The sequence below is a fragment of the Pseudochaenichthys georgianus genome, chromosome 6, assembly GCF_902827115.2.
Source record: "Pseudochaenichthys georgianus chromosome 6, fPseGeo1.2, whole genome shotgun sequence".
In the NCBI taxonomy this organism is placed as follows: domain Eukaryota; kingdom Metazoa; phylum Chordata; class Actinopteri; order Perciformes; family Channichthyidae; genus Pseudochaenichthys; species Pseudochaenichthys georgianus.
In genome coordinates this window covers 42,146,752-42,166,312 of record NC_047508.1, presented here as the reverse complement: position 1 = coordinate 42,166,312, position 19,561 = coordinate 42,146,752, and the positions used below count along the sequence as shown (strand labels likewise).

General features: G+C 42.6%; 1 protein-coding gene across 1 annotated transcript in view; it reads left to right on the top strand.

Moving 5' to 3' along the window:
• poc1b (POC1 centriolar protein B) overlaps window positions 1-19,561 on the top strand; it is a 92,893-nt gene that overhangs the window by 16,762 nt on the left and 56,570 nt on the right. The window lies entirely within an intron of this gene.

Here is a 19,561-nt window from a genome sequence, read left to right as displayed (position 1 = left end):
GACATTTATAATATTCACAGTCAACCTCAATCACACTCATGGTTTGTAATCATGTTCCCTCGCTGTAAAACTCACTTACTCACAGTTTCTTGATCAAAGGAAGATAGTCTCTTGAGGAGGAACAGGGGCTGTGACTTGAAGATATATATAATGCAACAACAGTAGTAGTATACACAGAAGTCTGCAGACAGGTTTAAAGGGGACCTATCATGCAAAATGCACTTTTTGAAGTCTTGTATACATCAACATGTGTCCCCCCGGTGTGTCGGGGAACTCACGCAGCATCAGAAAATAAAACCCTCTCTCTTTTCCTCCGTACCCAAATCTCTAAAAACGGGGAACAGCGGAGCTGATCCAGATTTGCGTCCGATATGACGTAATATCTGAAATGTGGACCCACGGCCCAATCAGAAACGTTGCTATCAGAAACAATGCCCGACTGCTTTGGACGTAATATGGTCGGTGTTTACATTAGCATCGCTAACACTCAGAGCTAACCTGTACTGGAGAGCATGTGTGTGAAGAAGCAGGAAGTAGAAAGGAACTCACCTTGTGGTATAACCGGCAAGAGAGAAAGCCTTTGAGCTCCAGGCTGTTTCAGAGCCTTGATGATCCATGATATGGCGTTTCATCACGGCAGCATTTAGTTTAGACGGTAGCTGCCGGGTCCCGCATGAGCTCAGACCCCTCCTTTTTAAAGCTTTATTCCCAAAATCAGCACTTTTGAAACAGGAAGTGAAACAGAGGGATATGAGGCATGGCTAGAACGGGGGATCTGTTTGGTATTTTGAGCAAAACACTTCATAGACATGTTTCTATTATATATTTTTATATATCTGAGACCTGTGCTATTGCCTAAAAATAGCATGATAGGTCCACTTTAAATATACAGAAGAACAGCAGAAAGAGGGATGGCTACACATTCACATTTTAAGTTAAGATAAGATGTACTTTATTAATCCCAATTTGGGAAACATTTTGTTGCAACAGCATAAAACAAAACAAGCCATTGCACATAATAACACGTATAAAGTAGAAATAAACAATTCTGAAATAGAAATATCTCAAAATAGAAACAGAAATAAACAAGCAAGAGAGAGTAAGAAGAATATACAGATGACCGTGAAGATAAAAAAATCGATTTCTGACAAATAAAAACACTATCGAAGGTACAATTGTCTGTTAACACAATATACACACTATAAGCAGGATATTCTTTATTTTGGTGTGCGCAGTTTTTGGAAATAAGAAGTGAAATGTCGGCAGCATCTAATGAAGCATTCAGTCAGTTTGATTCACATTGAGTCCAACCTGACAACATGACAAATGGACACGACCTAACTTAAGCTGACTACATAATTAACAAATACATATTTCGGCAGTAATATTCAGAAACTCAGTCTTTCCACCAGTATGCCTTTGACCTTTTATTTCCAAAGCAAACATTCAATAGTCCATATCCATATGCTTATATTCTTTTATGCTTGCATGAGTGCGGTCAAAGTACGCAGGTAAAAGCAACCGGATATAACCGGAAACATCACCACACACATCCAAAGACACGCCCACCACCTATAGTGACTCAAAAACATGTACCGTAACACAGAATACTTCATATATGGCTCCTACAATAAATACGAAGCAATATTTAGCTGCTATTCATCACATGAGAATATTTACATTGCTGCTTTTACAGGCTGAAATGTACACTGTATGCCTGTAACATATTCTTTGTCATCATTACTGCTAAGGACACATATTAACGGATTCAATTGGAATCAAACAAGCTTGAAACATATACAATTTGGTGTAGTTCCCATTACCACCAGGGGGCGCTGCAGACCTCTCTGAAGTCTGACAGTCCATGCACTTGCAGGCAGTACATGTTCATCTTAATAATAATAACGTTAAATAGTAACATAAATACAAATAGTTTGCATTTTCAAAGGGTCTTTCAACGCTTTACGCATTTGAAGAAAATAAATAAGAACAGAATTCGATGCTGTATGAATGTTTGCAGGGGACAACTAGATAATGAATAGCTTCAGATCATTCAGAGACTCTACTAATCTAATCCTTCAATTCTTCACTTTCACACATCTGAGCAAGTCATTGCATATTTACAACATGTAAGATCTATCTTTTTTAAACTGTAAATGCAGATTCGATTAAGTTGTCCCCGCTTGAACACTTCATTACAGTTTATTTCAAAAGTCCATCTTCAACTTTTGTCCTGGAATAAGCCTTAGGTGTCTACTTTGTTTCAGATGTAGTTGTACAAAAGTGTACTTCATTAGACTTTGAAGTTAACAGGAGGCTTTTTGTGTGTGTTCCTCATTAGTGAATCATGTCCAATGCAGCCACAGCAGGGAATAGAGGCCTGCTTCAGGACACTTTTCCTTTACGAGACTACTTCTTCAGCTGCCCTCTTGTATATTTTTATGACCCAACAACCTTGTGAATGCCATGTTGTGTTTTCCAGATGATTCCCTTCTGGCGTTTTTTTTTTTTATTGTCGCTCCGGGCCCATGTGTGGTGGCAGTGACTCGGCCTTGAACTTGAGTCCACATTGTGTTGTAAAGTGAAATCCTGCATGTGAATTAGCGCGATCTGCTTACTGCTCTAACGCTGATCCCGGATAAACGGGCAGAAACAAGAGATTTATGTAGGTGGGCTTTAGTGTATCGGTTTAATGGCTATTAGCGAAACAACAGTGGCTCAGTCAGTAGGGGCTTGGACTGTGAGCCGTAGGGTCGCCGGTTCAAGTCCCCGACCAGACCTAAGTATGGAGTGTGGACTGCTACTTGGAGAGGTCCCAGTTCACCTCCTGCCCTGCCGTGGTGCCCTTGAGCAAGGTACCGGACATACACGACTACACCAATATGAAACATAACTGTATACATTTAAATAATCATAAAATCATAAAAACATGGCCATAACAAATAACATACCATTTCCAATATGAAAAAACATTGAAACTTGTTTATTTGTTTTTGGTTCATTTATAGTTGTGAGTGTGTCTGGGCTCCTGAACCAGCCTCTCCTGTCTCCCCCCTCTCCCCCTGCTCCCCTTTGAGGCAGCAGCAAAGACTAGTTTTAGCTCTCAACAAGTTTTATCTTTATCAACTCGTTTATCTTACCTTTCTTCACCTAGTTAATGTTTTTTTTGTATTATTCATGCATATTTTACTAATCACTCCCCCCTCAAATGGAAATATGTGTTTACATAAATGGTGACCAAACCGTTTGAGACCTACTGAGATAACTTAGACTAAGTTAACTATCTAAGCACTCAGAGAGTCCTTTACCTCACCTGAGCTGTAGTTATCAGTCTCTCAGTCTGACTGGAGAGGACTCTCCTCCACCTTGTTGTTGAAACAGCTCCTTATATCCGTTAGCGCAGCTAGCTAGCACCAGATGCTAACAACAACAATACACGTAACCGGTGCGCGCGCTTTATCTCACTCGCTCGCGCCACACACACACACCCTCCCGAGCTTGAATGACACACAGAGACCAATCGAGGGCTTTAGTGTATGGTCTGTATGAAAGTGGCCATGTCGGCAGGCCACATCGTGTAGACAGCCAGTCACCCTCTGTGAGGCAGAGTCAGACCCACATTTGCGCAGCGTTGCGTTCACAATACATACATACAAAAAAAATCCGCAGTCCGGGCCTGCTGTGCATTACTTAGACAGTACACCGTAAAACAATCAAACAACAAGCTAGAAAGGGGAAACTTAGTCAACATGATCAGTGGGATTTAAAAAAATAAATAAATTAATGTATCATTGCAAATTGAATATGAAAGTGGCATTTAATGATTCACTGAGATATTTGCATTTTACACCCAGACCGTCAGCCTGCACATGTGCTTCTGTTCGTATATTCATAAGCAGATGAAGGTCAATGTAAGCGTGTATTCCTATTGGACATGGATATATTTAAATAGTTTGTTTGTCAGTCAGTTATACCTCATTCACACCAACGCAACTCCGGTTCAAGCTCCGTGCTAGAACTTTTCAGGTTCAGAACCGGTTCTTCGGTTTAGCTCCGGCTCTTTTCACACCGCCCAGAGTCCGACTGGTGCTGCGTCAGTTAGTTAGTTAGTTAGTCAGTCAGTCAGTCAGTCAGTCAGTCAGTCAGTCATAAATGCAATCAAAAACATTGTCATTCAGCACCTAAAGAATGTTGGGTATCCCACACTCTCTCTTTGCCTCTTCATCTTCCTCCTCCTCCTCTTCCTCCTGTGCATTGAAGGAGCTCCTCTCCCTGTCTGAATCACCCAAGCGTGCCTGAATGGAAATGCCTGTTAGAGATGTGAGAGGGACATGGAGAGAAACCGAGATCAGAGACACGATGGGGGGTCCACGTGCCGAGGCCCTGGCAGCAGCAGCAGCTCTAATAATAGACGAGTTCTTCCTGTTTGACTCACTGACTAACTCCCTGCAGCCCACTGTCACACACATTTAATACATACAAAGTAGCTTTATCTTTGCCACAAATAGAGTGGTGCAGTAATGAGTCCTAGAACCGGGAGATGAGTTAGCATTTCACCACTTCCCGTTCCCTCATTACTAAAGTTTTTACGCCTGAAATAAGCTCTGTGGTTAACATAAGCCTTAGAAATGTTAATGTTTAGTTTTGCGACGTAAAATATGTAAGTAAATACCCCTCTGGTGAATGTCTAAAGTGTCTTTGTGTCTTAACAAAGGAGGTTGCTATCAAGTGTTTAAATGAGACGACTAAACACCATCGCGCAGAAAATTAGCCACATTCAGCTTAGCGGTGGTTACGTGAAGTCATGTGACCGTGCTGTAGTTCCTTTATAGCCCAACATTAGCCACCTTTAGCTTAGCGGTGGTGACGTGAAGTCATGTGACCGTGCTGTAGTTCCTTTATAGCCCAACATTAGACACCTTTAGCTTAGCGGTGGTGACGTGAAGTCATGTGACCGTGCTGTAGTTCCTTTATAGCCCAACATTAGCCACCTTTAGCTTAGCGGTGGTTACGTGAAGTCATGTGACCGTGCTGTAGTTCCTTTATAGCCCAACATTAGCCACCTTTAGCTTAGCGGTGGTGACGTGAAGTCATGTGACCGTGCTGTAGTTCCTTTATAGCCCAACATTAGCCGCCTTTAGCTTAGCGGTGGTGACGTGAAGTCATGTGACCGTGCTGTAGTTCCTTTATAGCCCAACATTAGCCGCCTTTAGCTTAGCGGTGGTGACGTGAAGTCATGTGACCGTGCTGTAGTTCCTTTTATAGCCCAACATTAGCCACCTTTAGCTTAGCGGTGGTTGACGTGAAGTCATGTGACCGTGCTGTAGTTCCTTTATAGCCCAACATTAGCCACCTTTAGCTTAGCGGTGGTGACGTGAAGTCATGTGACCGTGCTGTAGTTCCTTTATAGCCCAACATTAGCCGCCTTTAGCTTAGCGGTGGTGACGTGAAGTCATGTGACCGTGCTGTAGTTCCTTTATAGCCCAACATTAGCCGCCTTTAGCTTAGCGGTTCATGTGACCGTGCTGTAGTTCCTTTATAGCCCAACATTAGCCACCTTTAGCTTAGCGGTGGTGACGTGAAGTCATGTGACCGTGATGTAGTTCCTTTATAGCCCAACATTAGCCACCTTTAGCTTAGCGGTGGTGACGTGAAGTCATGTGACCGTGATGTAGTTCCTTTATAGCCCAACATTAGCCGCCTTTAGCTTAGCGGTGGTGACGTGAAGTCATGTGACCGTGCTGTAGTTCCTTTATAGCCCAACATTAGCCCACCTTTAGCTTAGCGGTGGTGACGTGAAGTCATGTGACCGTGATGTAGTTCCTTTATAGCCCAACATTAGCCACCTTTAGCTTAGCGGTGGTGACGTGAAGTCATGTGACCGTGATGTAGTTCCTTTATAGCCCAACATTAGCCACCTTTAGCTAAGCGGTGGTGACGTGAAGTCATGTGACCGTGCTGAACACAATGTCCAGATATCATAAATGTGTGTTTGCCACAGAGCTTCTTTTCTGCAGTATTTCAAAGTCCCATTAGCTTTTCTTCAGGGAGACCTTGCTATGCTACCTTCAGGGTCGGCCTACATATATACGTCATCACTGCACCACTCTGTCAAGATAAATGCTGGATCTCTCACTGTTAGTGTTATATAATGATGGTTACCTACAAACAAACATAGCTCATCTCCAAACATTCTCTTGCACTATTGTATCTGTTTTATTTGTTCCATGTCCAATATATATGTTGCACTGTTGGAGGAGCCTGTGGCCGAAGTTTTTCATTGCCATATCTACACTGTAGCTAATGTGCAAATGACAATGTAATGTAAATCCATCCCTACGGTGCCTCCTGTAGAAAAACATAGCCGCTGTCTTTATATCGGTGACTAAACAAGCCTGCATGTGCGTTAAAGTGTCCGTGTGTCAGCGGAGATGCAGTGGCGTCACCGTGCATCGGAGAGTTGATGACTTGTGTTTGAGCGTCGTCCCTGGTTTGAACGGGCCGGGCAGGGAGCCCCCAGTGCTACTCCTCCCGTCAGCTCGGATCTTCATCACCGAGGAACTCCTCCTCCTCTCGTCTTCCCCTCTGGTCATTTCCTACTCCTTTCCTCCTTGTTGATGTCCTCAGAGTGCTTTTCCTTCTGCCCTGCGTCCGTGTTTCCCCCCCATCGCCCTCGTGGGTCCAGGCGTAGGCGGAAGAGGGAAAAAGGGAAAGAAAGAAAGAGGGAGGGATATGCCAATGGCCTGCGGCGGGTACGTGGGTGGCTGAATGGGGAGATTCCTGCTCTGACCTTCATTTCCTCGAGTTAGGGCTTTCTCCTATTAACACTCGAGCACTTTCTTACTTTTTTCTTTTGACATCAATCACACTAAACTTTAGTTTGTTTCAATGTCTTTAAATCTCCACATATGGCTAGGACAGAAAATATGCTTTTGTGCAAATTTAAGGTGCGCCTTTTATGCTTGTTGGGGGTTTCCCTTTCCTGTAGTGTGTAATATAGGTTTGTGTGCATGTGAATGGTCTGCAAAGGCTACAATTCTCCCCCCTGCCTGAAACGCCTCCATTGGACTCCTTTGTTTACTTCCTGGAAGTAGTGACATCACTTTGTAACCCTTGCGCTTCTATTGGCTAGTGCTCCAACACATTGTACGTGATAGGCTAAGGGGCGAGACATCTCTAAGAGGTTGAGCAATAAAGTTGTATAAAGGGAGAACTACTATAAAAAAATGTTTAATAAACTATTTTAAACATCTAAAATGAGAGAACATTTTTACACAAAATATACAAAATGTAAGTACAATAGGAAAGTGACAAATGACTTTATCCGAGCCAAAACCAAAACGTGTTTCTTGTGCCCATTAGAAAACAAAAAAAATGATATATTTGTTCTGGGTGGTAGTGTAGTCGTTCCATGTTGTCTCGTGGGACTGGGCGTCTCCTAAATGTCTCCGGACAGCTCGAGTCTCTCCTGCGGTTGAGTGGCAGCGGGGAGTGGGCGACGACATGGAGAGTGTCAAAGCCATTCCACCGAACAGATATCAAGTCAGCTGTGAAATGCATGAAGAATGGCAAGCGTGAAATGAGGCCAGTGAAGACAGCAGGGTTTTATAATGTATGTGTGCCGGCCGGGTGTAGTTGTAACAATAAGGGGTGTTTGAAGCACATCAGTTTGCTATTTGAGTTTTTAAGTCCGTTTAGAGTCAACGTTACGGTCATGTATTAAAGCTAGAATCAAAATCAAGATACTTTGTTTATCCCCGAGGCGAACATTTGGTTAATTAGCTGCATGTTGTAAATGCTGAATGTGATTGAATAGTTAGTAACTGAGGGACTTCATTTTTTTTTTTGTTGATATGCACAACCTAAAGTTATGTAACAATATTCTTTGTTGAAGGTGTTCATGTTGCATTGTGCCTTTTTAACGACCACAACATGTTCTCCTTCAGCCTTCATGCATATATCCAATTATTTTTTTATGAATTTTAAATATTTAAATGTGAAGAACAGCGTCTAAATGTTTCCTATGTGTTTCTATTGCACATTTTAAGAGGACATATAATGCTAATGTCCAGCTTCATATTTGTATTATGTGCTTCCGTTTGTTTTACCTATCGATGTCATTATGTCACAGAAGTAAGGCCGTGTGTGAGAGAGACACTTTGGGGTTTTAGCCTTCGCAGACCGTTGACTTGCACACAAACCTTTCACTACAGGAAAGGGAAAACCCCGAAACGCATAAAAGGGCCTCTTTGATAAAAGAACAACCACAATTATTGGATTATACGTGTTTTGGGTGCCAGCGTAAGCACGTTTGTAAGTCCTCCAATTGGTTAATCAACTGTATACTGCTGACGTTGAAGGATGTCATAATACCGCCGGTAATGCTCGAGCCGTGTGAATGTTTGTGTTTAAGAGGTGAGTCGATAACAGAAGGTTAGATTTAGTTACTTATACCGTCTCTCGTGTCCCTGCAGACGTTAGCCGTGACGCCAGTTTGACCAGACAAGGTGTCCTCTACCTACTGACACGCCTCCTGTCACTGACGCACGTGTCTGTGTGTGTGTGTGTGTGTGTGTGTGTGTGTGTTTCTTTTGTTGTTGTTTGTCCTTCCATTCCATTAAGTGTGCATGCTGTGTGTAGTTAGTTGACCGTGCTCTCCAGTCACTTTTAGTGAGGCTATTCCGGTGCATCCATTAACTGTGAATATGTAAGGCCGTGTGTGTGTGTGTGTGTGTGTGTGTGTGTGTGTGGGTGACGACCCCACCCCTCTCTAGCTTCCTGTGCAGCGGAAGTACAGGATATTGGATGGCCCAGAGGTTTAGATACCAGATTTAAGTGCTGTAGAGGAGAACACGAGCGACACGCCATGACGGAAATTAGCTAAAGATAGTAACACTCCGGGGGGGGGTTCACTTTCCACCAGGACAAGGACTCCCAGAGGCTGCATAACACACACACACACACACACACACACACACACACACACACACACACACACACACACACACACACACACACACACACACACACACACACACACACACACACACACACACACACACACACACACACACACACACACACACACACACACACACACACACACACACACACACACACACACACACCCTATACACTCAAGACAAAGCCTTATCAAACGCATTCATTCATAATATATCCTGCTAGACTCTCATTGGCGTACATTAACCTGCAGGCATACATACCATCCATTCACCAGTGTTTACCCGTTTCAACTCTGTCGCTTCTTAAAAGGCGTCAGTGGCCAGCAAACATATATTTATAAGAAGTCAATTGAATGTGAGAGGATCAGTCAAAGTGCGGGACCCGCTGAGATTTAATATCCAACTTTGAAGGTTTCCACAACTTCATACACGTATTGATTTTGCAAACCGGCTATCACAACTACAATGTGGTTCCCAAAGATGTGTTTGTAAGATGATGTGAGGTGTGGATGTGTTGCTTCGTATAACCCTAAGTATTAAGAAGGTGAAAAACAATCCAGCATGTCCAGTTTGACCTTCCAGAGGTTTATCCCCTAAGAGTTTTTACAACTCTCGTAATTCAAGATATCCTTTGTCTTGAATATGTTACACACTGTTATACATAATATTCTGCAGTTCAGCAATGTGCACTTGGAAGTATTCGATTGGGCAGAGCTACGCGTTGCCACGTGATATTACATTGCATTTAGGGCTGCACAATAAGTCAACATTGTATAGTAATTGCAATATGCACTAGGGCAGTGGTTCCCAAACTTGTTCATACCAAGGAACCAATAAAAAAACACTCGCGGACCACCTAATTCCACAAATATCTAAAAACACATCGTTTTTCTAGAACAGATTACAAATCGCCTGAAAATGGTACAAACAAGTGGCAACATGTGTGACGAAGGTGTTGCGCTGGGCTATATCATACCATCGAAAGTGACTTTTAAGCTCGCTCCATTGCGCAGATATTCCCGCGAGAGTGCGTAAAACTTTAATTTATTAATTTATTTAAAATGTGAAATTGTACCGGACCACCAGTGCCACTTTGAGAAGCACTGCACTAGGGCAATATCAACATCGAAGTTAGTGCAGTTTTTGCTGTGAAAATAAAGTATCCTATCGCCGTCATATCCGTTAAAATAATTGCAATAACTTATTTTTTCCAAATCGTGCAGGCCATAAAGGAGCCCTCTTTATTATGGAACCATCCAACTGTTTTCTACCTTCTCTGTAAGTCCTGAGACGTGGTGTAACTGAAATATGACATGACACCTCCTGACCATTTGATGGCCTCGTTGACAGTGGAGTCAAAGTTAAAAACCCTTCTCTTGACACCGTGCACCTCCGTTAGCGCCGTGTTTCGCTGCGAGACTCCCCGAGGCGTCTCCAGCCTTCTTGGCGCAGGCATGCAAGTGTTCAAGAACTTGATCTCCGTCATGAAAAATACAAGAGGCGGGCAAGCCTTATGACTTATTCAAGAGGATTCTCTCTTTGGATCCCATCCGTCCTTTCCCTCTCACCTCCCTCACCTCTCTCGCCTTTGTCTCCTCTTGCATTTCTTGGCTTATGTAACGTTCACTTCTGGTTACTTAAGATGCCATGACGTCAACCTGTGTGCATCTGCTCACCATAGAAGAGGGTTTTCCCCGGAAAACCATTTTTGCAGGGAAAGCAAGCTGTAAACTACGACTACGGACAGTATTTACATCAAAAACTACAAACAAGCCACATTTATTTTGTTATTTCTAATCCTAAAATGACAAATGAATGGTCCAAGCTTCTTAAAGGTGGGGTAGGTAAGTTTCAGAAACCGGCTCGAGATACACTTTCTGTTATATTCCATGGAATGCTCTTAACATCCCGATAGCAATGAATATCTGAAGTGCTTTGACAAAGAATCCATAAAGAAATGTCATCTGTAGAAGCCGTAATACTGTAAAAAGTACAACCAATCGGATTGGATGGCCTACCTGCCTGTCAGCCTTCCATCGGGGCACAGACTGATCTCGTGCCCTCATTGGTCATGTGCGCGTTCGTGTGTGTTGGAGGAGGGGCTCTATAAGGAAGTGGCAGATTTTCTCCGGTTGCGTATTTTCAAATTCTAGCGATCTCGAGCCGGTTTCTCAAACTTACCTACCCCACCTTTAAATATGACTATGGTTGGGGTCTTGTAATGCTGGATGCACAGATTCAATAACTTAAAACAATTCATCTTGGAACCTGCTGTGTTATGAGAGGGAAAATGTTTATTTTCTAGCCCTTTAAAGACTAAAATAAGGAACTCGTAATTTACAAATATAATATTTTTGTAGTGAAAATAGTCATTTATTGCAAACATACTCTGAAACAGTCCTAAAGAATAACATCCAGTGCTGTATTTTACATAATTCATAGCCGTCGGACTAGCTCATTCGGATATAGAATATGTAAAAATTGTCAAATCTGTGTCAAAATCGTATATATTTTTAGAGTTTAAAATAAACTAGGACACATGTCAGCATCAGGTCATTATTGGTTTATATCCACTCCCTTTTAAGTTACGTCAGTGGTCATTTGATGTTAAATTCACATAGTGGGAAACTGCACAAGCCCCGCCCCCTATCATTACATAGTTTCGTATTTACCGCGGTGTTTTCCTCAGTCGACTATTTCTGAGCTGTTTACGTCCCTGCTACTCTTAGGGCTTCCCTTCTTCCATGACACATCCGACCGCCTTCTGGACGAGCTCTCTCTCTCTGAAGGGTACAGCTTGTGTCCTCAGGGGTCTCGACAGGGAGCGTGCTGACATTCGTTCGGTGCGCGAGGCTAAAAATAGCTCGGCAGGCCAATTACAGGTACCGGGGACACCTGAAAGGCAAATGATGATGTGTTGTGTTTCCCCCTCTCCTCGCTGTTATGCCTGCCTGGAGGAACGGCAGGGGGCTGGGGCGAGAGATACAAATAGAAGTTTGGATGAGAGAAAAACACACAGTTGGCTCCAGATTTGATTATGTTGTCGTCATTTGCCTGTGAGACCCCGCCAAGAGGAGAGCGTGAGAGGAAATGCTACCCAAAATAATTCAGGGTACGTCCTTCTAGGGCTGCAATTAAACATTTCAATATGGACTTTGCATAAAGGCAAATGCGTCTGCTGTTGACAGAGCTGTCCTTAAATCATAATCTACAGAATTTAATGAATATCTTCTAAATCAGGGGTATCAAACTCAAGGCCCGGGGGCCACATTCGGCCCGCGACTTCATTTTCTGTGGCCCCACAAGAGCTTGCAAAGAATATAATATGTTTATTATACGGTTACATGCTACAGAAGCACGTTGCCCATAAACTACATGTCCCACAATGCATCTCAAATATGACTTTTCTCTCAGAATTTGCCTTTTTTTCTTCAAAATATGCATTTTTTCATAGAATTCCATTTTCTCAGAATTAGATTTTTATTTCAAAATGTCAATTCTATTTCTTTTTTCTCCAGAATGTGGCTTTTCTTTTTAAATCATTTTGGGACATGCGCACTGAAGAGTCTTGCAATTATTTGCCCTATACTTCTGCTTTCAGACGTAGTTAATTGTGAAGTTATTACCCTATCCGATGATAATCCAATGCAGAGGCAATGATGTAATATAATACATTATTTTATATATATGATATATTTATATATATTTTTATATAGTCTTAAAGTTACAACCGGCCCTTTGAGTGCAACCATAATGCTGATGTGGCCCGTGATGAAATTGAGTTTGACACCCCTGTTGTAAATCATCACCGAAAATATCAGAAAGATAAAATCAAATGTTCAATGAAAATGAGAATAACAATGAAAGAATAGTAATTTCCTTCAAAATAGTTGTTTCCAAAAAATCCCCAATTCCTTTCCCTTGTTAAATTATTTTGGATTGCTTTTTGAATAAGTTTTCTTTATTCAAGTATTTTATTTTTTTGTTCTGTTCTTGTCTGATCAGCAAGATGGTCGTTTCAACTAATATTTTTTTACTTCTAAGATTAACATTCCACTTGCTAAACAAAACAGGATGACCCTCACTCCACCCTAGATATACTTCTCTGATCATAATCCACCAACAGTCACGTCTCACGGCGTGCCACGAGGGAAACATCCTGCGCCATGTTAGGAATCTCTGTCCATGCCAACATGCTGTCGTGTTGGAAAACAATGTGCGCTTCAACATTCAAGTATCTATTTATAGCTGTTGTCCTTGACGATATGTTTGAGTCTTGAGTTCCACCATCTGCTCTATTGTTGATTTTTATTTGGATGGTTATATTAGGACTTCTTTATAATTGTAATAGTTGACATTGTTTCGAAGGTGTAAATACTTAGGCCGAATAATTGTATTTCTTTAAATGTCACCTAATATGCGAAATCTACTTCTTCATGTCTCTTCTACATCAACATGTGTCCCCTCTTCTTCATGTCCTTCTACTCAACATGTGTCCCCTCTTCTTCCGTGTCCTTCTACATCAACATGTGTCCCCTCTTCTTCATGTCTCTTCTTCATCAACATGTGTCCCCTCTTCTTCATGTCTCTTCTACATCAACATGTGTCCCCTCTTCTCTGTGTCTCTTCTGCATCAACATGTGTCCCCTCTTCTTCATGTCTCTTCCTACATCAACATGTGTCCCCTCTTCTTCATGTCTCTTCTACATCAACATGTGTCCCCTCTTCTCCATGTCTCTTTCCACATCACCATGTGTCCCTCTTCTTCATGCTCTCTTCTACATCAACATGTGTCCCCTCTTTCTTCATGTCTCTTCTACATCAACATGTGTCCCCTCTTCTTCATGTCTCTTCTACATCAACATGTGTCCCCTCTTCTTCATGTCTCTTCTACATCAACATGTGTCCCCTCTTCTCTCTGTGTCTCTTCTACATCAACATGTGTCCCTCTTCTCTGTGTCTCTTCTGCATCAACATAGTGTCCCCTCTCTTCATGTCTCTTCTACATCAACATGTGTCCCCTCTTTCTTCATGTCTCTTCTACATCAACATGTGTCCCCTCTTCTCTGTCTCTTCCACATCAACATGTGTCCCCTCTTCTTCATGTCTCTTCTACATCAACATGTGTCCCCTCTTCTTCATGTCTCTTCTACATCAACATGTGTCCCCTCTTCTTCCTGTCTCTTCTACATCAACATGTGTCCCCTCTTCTTCATGTCTCTTCTACATCACATGTGTCCCCTCTTCCTCATGTCTCTTCTACATCAACATGTGTCCCCTCTTCTTCATGTCTCTTCTACATCACATGTGTCCCCTCTTCCTCATCTTCTCTTCTACATCACAGTGTCCCCTCTTCTTCATGTCTCTTCTACATCAACATGTGTCCCCTCTTCTTCATGTCTCTTCTACATCAACATGTGTCCCCTCTTCTCATGTCTCTTCTGCATCAACAGTGTGTCCCCTCTTCCCTCATGTCCTCTTCTGCATCACATTGTCCCCTCTTCTTCTGTCTCTTTCTACATCCACATGTGTCCCCTCTTCTCCATGTCTCTTCCACATCACCATGTGTCCCTCTTCTCATGTCTCCTCTACATCAACATGTGTCCCTCTTCTTCATGTCTCTTCTACATCAACATGTGTCCCCTCTTCTTCATGTCTCTTCTACATCAAACATGTGTCCCCTCTTCCTTCATGTCTCTTCTACATCAACATGTGTCCCCTCTTCTCCATGTCTCTTCCACATCAACATGTGTCCCCTCTTCTTCATGTCTTTCTAATCAACATGTGTCCCCTCTTCTCCATGTCTCTCTACATCAACCATGTGTCCCCTCTTCTTCATGTCTCTTTCTACATCAACATGTGTCCCCTCTTCTTCTGTCTCTTCTACATCAACATGTGTCCCCTCTTCTCCATGTCTCTTCTACATAAACATGTGTCCCCTCTTCTTCATGTCTTCTACATCAACATGTGTCCCCTCTTCTCATGTCTCTTCTACATCAACATGTGTCCCCTCTTCTTCATGTCTCTTCTACATCAACATGTGTCCCCTCTTCTTCATCTCTCTTCTACATCAACATGTGTCCCCTCTTCTTCATGTCTCTTCTACATCAACATGTGTCCCCTCTTCTCATGTCTCTTCTACATCAACATGTGTCCCCTCTTCTTCATGTCTCTTCTACATCAACATGTGTCCCCTCTTCTTCAGTCTCTTCTACATCAACATGTCCCCTCTTCTCATGTCTTCTACATCAACATGTGCCCTCTTCTACATCAACATGTCCCCTCTTCTTCAGTCTCTTCTACATCAACATGTGTCCCCTCTGTGGAAAGAGACTCTGAAAGTTTCAGGAACAAAGATTTCTCTCTTTTGATCCATTTCTATAAAAACCTGTCTGAAAATGAGCTGATCAGATTTTGGCCACTTTATGATGTCATCACGATGTGTTGCTTCGTTAGCCAATCAAGCAACCAAGGGTAACCCCCCCCCCCCCCCCTTATCACCTGAATCTCCTCCTAGAGCACCATTGAGTTCTTTTTAACCAGATATCTCTCAGAGGGACGTGGGGAGGGGCTCCTTGTTTTCATCTAAAGCAGGGATCACCAAACATGTGTCCAAGGGCCCCAATTATTCCTAGAGACGCTTTCGGGGGCCAGCGATTCTTTTTTGTAGCCCTACATTTTGAAGTTGTTGACCGGGGGGGTTTGCTAGTGGAGCACGCTCCTGTAATGTCAAGAGCCTCGTAGCGGGGGCTACTGCAGGGCGCATATAAGCAGACTCTTCACGCTAACGAAGGACTACTTCTTCTTCAGGGCAGGGAAAGCTACGCGGTACGCAGGCTACTGTCCCGCTGCTGCTGCCGCCCTGGTGGACTCCCGGTACTGCACATCACTCACAAAATGTAGTGGGGGGCGAACGCACCAGCGCGTGCCGGATGAGAATGTCTGTGTGCCGATTTGGCCCGCGGGCCGCCAGTTGATGGTCACTGATCTACAGTAACAGACAGAGAATCAGCACTTTGGAAACACGGCTGAAACAGAGGGGATTATGGGTAATGCTGCGATGATCTGTTTGAAGTGTTTGGCTCCAAATACCAGAGACATGTTTTGTATATATCCGAGAGCTATAATGTATTAATGAAAAACAGTATAATAGGGGACCTTTACATTGGTCTAACTGCGGTGGACCACTGCAGCTAAACCGATATACCACTAGTGTGTGTGTGTGTGGAAATAACAGGCTACCTTTAATATCTGGCAGTGTTTGCTCGCTGATGCTATTTTCTCCCTGAGTGGAGGCAGAGGATGTGGCCCGGTGAACCGCGTGGGCAGATCAGACGCCTCATGGCTCCAAGCTTATTCCTGTGCAGTTCATCTGCCTCGCGGAAAAAAACAACATGTTTCGTGATGTGATTATTTATTTTGTTCTCCCGTTGGGAAGATTCTACCTGGCAGACTCTTGAGTGATCTGGGCGAAGGTTATCAGAACTATACTTGCAGTCGATTTTCAGTGCGGAATGGATTTTTTCTATTTTTAGTTGGGTGGTGGGTTGAGAATAGTCGTGTCTGTCTCATCTGTTAGCTGGAGGTACTTGCTGCGGCTCATTCGTCTCCTCATCCTGTATCTGAGCTGAACAAAGCATCTTAATACTGTCAGGACTAGTTTTATGATACACCAAAATCAGTGTTTTAATATCCCAGAATGTGGTTTAGCATTTTCCGTCTTTGTCCTAAAAGTATCTGTAAAAACGAGACTGTAACTTTAGCGAGAGTTGCCTCCAACAAGACCAACATAGGCAACGGGATTTACAATGGTATCTGTATATAAGATAAGATGTACTTTATTAATCCCAATTTGGGAGGGTCTTCCGTTGCAGCAGCATAAAACAAAACAAGGCATTGCACATAATAACATATTAAGAGTAGAAATAAACAATTCTAAAATACAAACATCTAAAAATAGAAATAGAAATAAACCAGCATTAGAGAGTAAGACAAATATATATAAAAAAAATCTATAAACTGACAATTTTCTGTTAACACAATAGAGAGGCGAAGTCCCGCCCATCTACTTCCGACCCATGGGACCTTATTTCGGAAAAGGTATGTATTGAAGTCGATGGATGTTTGTCAATCTTAACAAATAATTTCCGTGTCAAAAAAGTCACAGTTTGTCGTAAAACTGTTGAAATATAAGACTATGAAAAATACGCAACTAGAAAGACTACAAATCCCAGAGTCCCGGTCCCGCATGCTGGCTCTTAGGAACCGACTAGCTCCCTGTGTGTGTGTGTGTGTGTGTGTGTGCAGCCCAGACTTGGAGTGATTTTCAAATACTGCTCCAGAAACAAGTGACACAATAATGAAAGCAACTGTTTTCACTTGAAATAAGTTCAACAATATGAACAAGTGAACATGTGCTCGGTAAGATTGTTTGAAATAAGACGGGATGTTTAGATAATTAGCTGGAAAACTAATTTTGAACTATATTTGACCAGAATCAGGAAATGTTGTGTTACGAAATAAGCCGCAAATGTTCTGTTTTCTGATGGTAGTTGGTGATTTTCTAATAGATATGTAAATACATAAATTTAGTGTGGTGTGTGTGTGTGTGTGTGTGTGTGTGTGTGTGTGTGTGTGTGTGTGTGTGTGTGTGTGTGTGTGTGTGTGTGTGTGTGTGTGTGTGGTGTGTGTGTGTGTGTGTGTGTGTGGTGTGTGTGTGTGTGTGTGTGTGTGTGTGTGTGTGTGTGTGTGTGTGTGTGTGTGTGTGTGTGTGTGTGTGGTGTGTGTGTGTGTGTGTGTGTGTGTGTGTTGTGTGTGTGTGTGGTGTGTGTGTGTGTGTGTGTGGGATTACTGGAAGAGGGCTAGGAAAACAAACCCATTTCCTGGGAGTTGAGAAAGACACGGGGTCATGGTTTCCCTCCGGAGGTTCAGCCGTAACTCAACACCGCCTCAGACCCAGGTTGAAGCCCACCTCCTCTCTTCTGTTAAGCTCATAGTCCACCTGTTAGGAAGTCATTCATCTCTCAGTTCCCCGGAGAGGATAACTGGATCCCCCTCCTCTGACCACAGCTGCTCTGATGGATGGCTTTAATGGGCTTTTATTCTTTTATGCATCCACTCTCCTCCTCTGCTTTTCCCAAATTGAATCAGCTCTCTGTGTATCTCTTTATCTGCTACCTTCTTACTCACATTCCCCCCCCTTGTGCTTATCTTCCATTTCCGCTTCACATGCAGCTGTACAACAGTCCTGTTGCCGCAATCAAACGGTCCAATCCAATCCACTTTATTTCTCTAGCACGTTTTAAAAACAGAGGGTTTGACAAAGTGCTTCATAACATTATAACAAAATATAATATTACAATAATCTTTGGCTTATAAAGACTTCAATTCCTCATATTAGATATTCATATCTTAAACTGCCCCGTAACTTTTAATGTTTATTTTATTATCGACTGTTTTTAAATGCCATTTTCTTAATGTTTTTCATTTTGTAAAGCACTTTGAATTACCTTGTGTTGAACGGTGCTATATTACATTACACTTTTTAGACGCCTTTTGTCTAGCCCAGGGACACAACGACATGCTGACTGCAGTGGGGTTTGAACCTGTGCTCCCCTGATCCAAACACCAACACTCTATCCACTGCGCCACACGCCTCCTATAAAAATAAACTTGCGTTGCCTTGCGTCATATATTTCCACTTTTGGACTCTAATCACAAAAAGTCGACGAGCAGATTCCTTAAGCAACCACAAGACAAGGCACGACATAAAGAAGTCGTGGAATCAGTAATACAGAAACTACTTGTTAGGAAGAAATTGGCAACGACTGAACCAGAAATGTATTAATGTTCGGAGAGGACACACAATGTTATCTGGCAAAAAGGATTATCCTAACTTGATCTTCTTGGTAGTTAAGTCCAACAATGTCTGGCTGGAGTTAGATAGTCTAATTATCGCCAGGGCAACATGTTGGTCCTGAACCAACTGTTCCCATCGAATTAACCTTTGAATGTATTATATGTAAGTCAGCTTATGTATGTTCTTATGAAATTGCGGGGGCTTTACAGACAGTAGCCAATGTGAACACAATGTATTAGCCTCGTGGCTTCTAGACTTTGCTGATATCCTCTTTTCAGAAGGTGTTTTTCTATACATTTCTGTATCCAAAAGGATCTACTCGTGGTCTCCAGAGAGTTAGATTGAGCGTACTCACAGCTTTTTGTTGCATTATTGTTGTGTTTTGTTTTGATTGTTTGTCAAGGTTCAGATGTAATCTTCCTGTTTAAAAGGTGCTTAAGTGTTTTGCGGTGGCCCTGAGCCCGGTATGTGCGGGCACATGGGGGAAATGTTAGGTCGTTAGCATAGTCTGAGAGGGGGATTAGGGCTAGCCTTGAGCTATTTTACAGTGGGACAATTAGAAATTAGCGATGGGGTTATTCTGAATGGCAAATAAGTAGTTTCCCACAGGTGCTTTGCAGTCCTTTTGGCATTAGCTTAAGAGCTAAAGTAGATTAGCAGGCATTTGTGTGTGGCAATGCAGCTTTATCCAATTCCCCTTATGTATACCCGTCTGTTTTAGCGATTTTCTTGCGAGAGC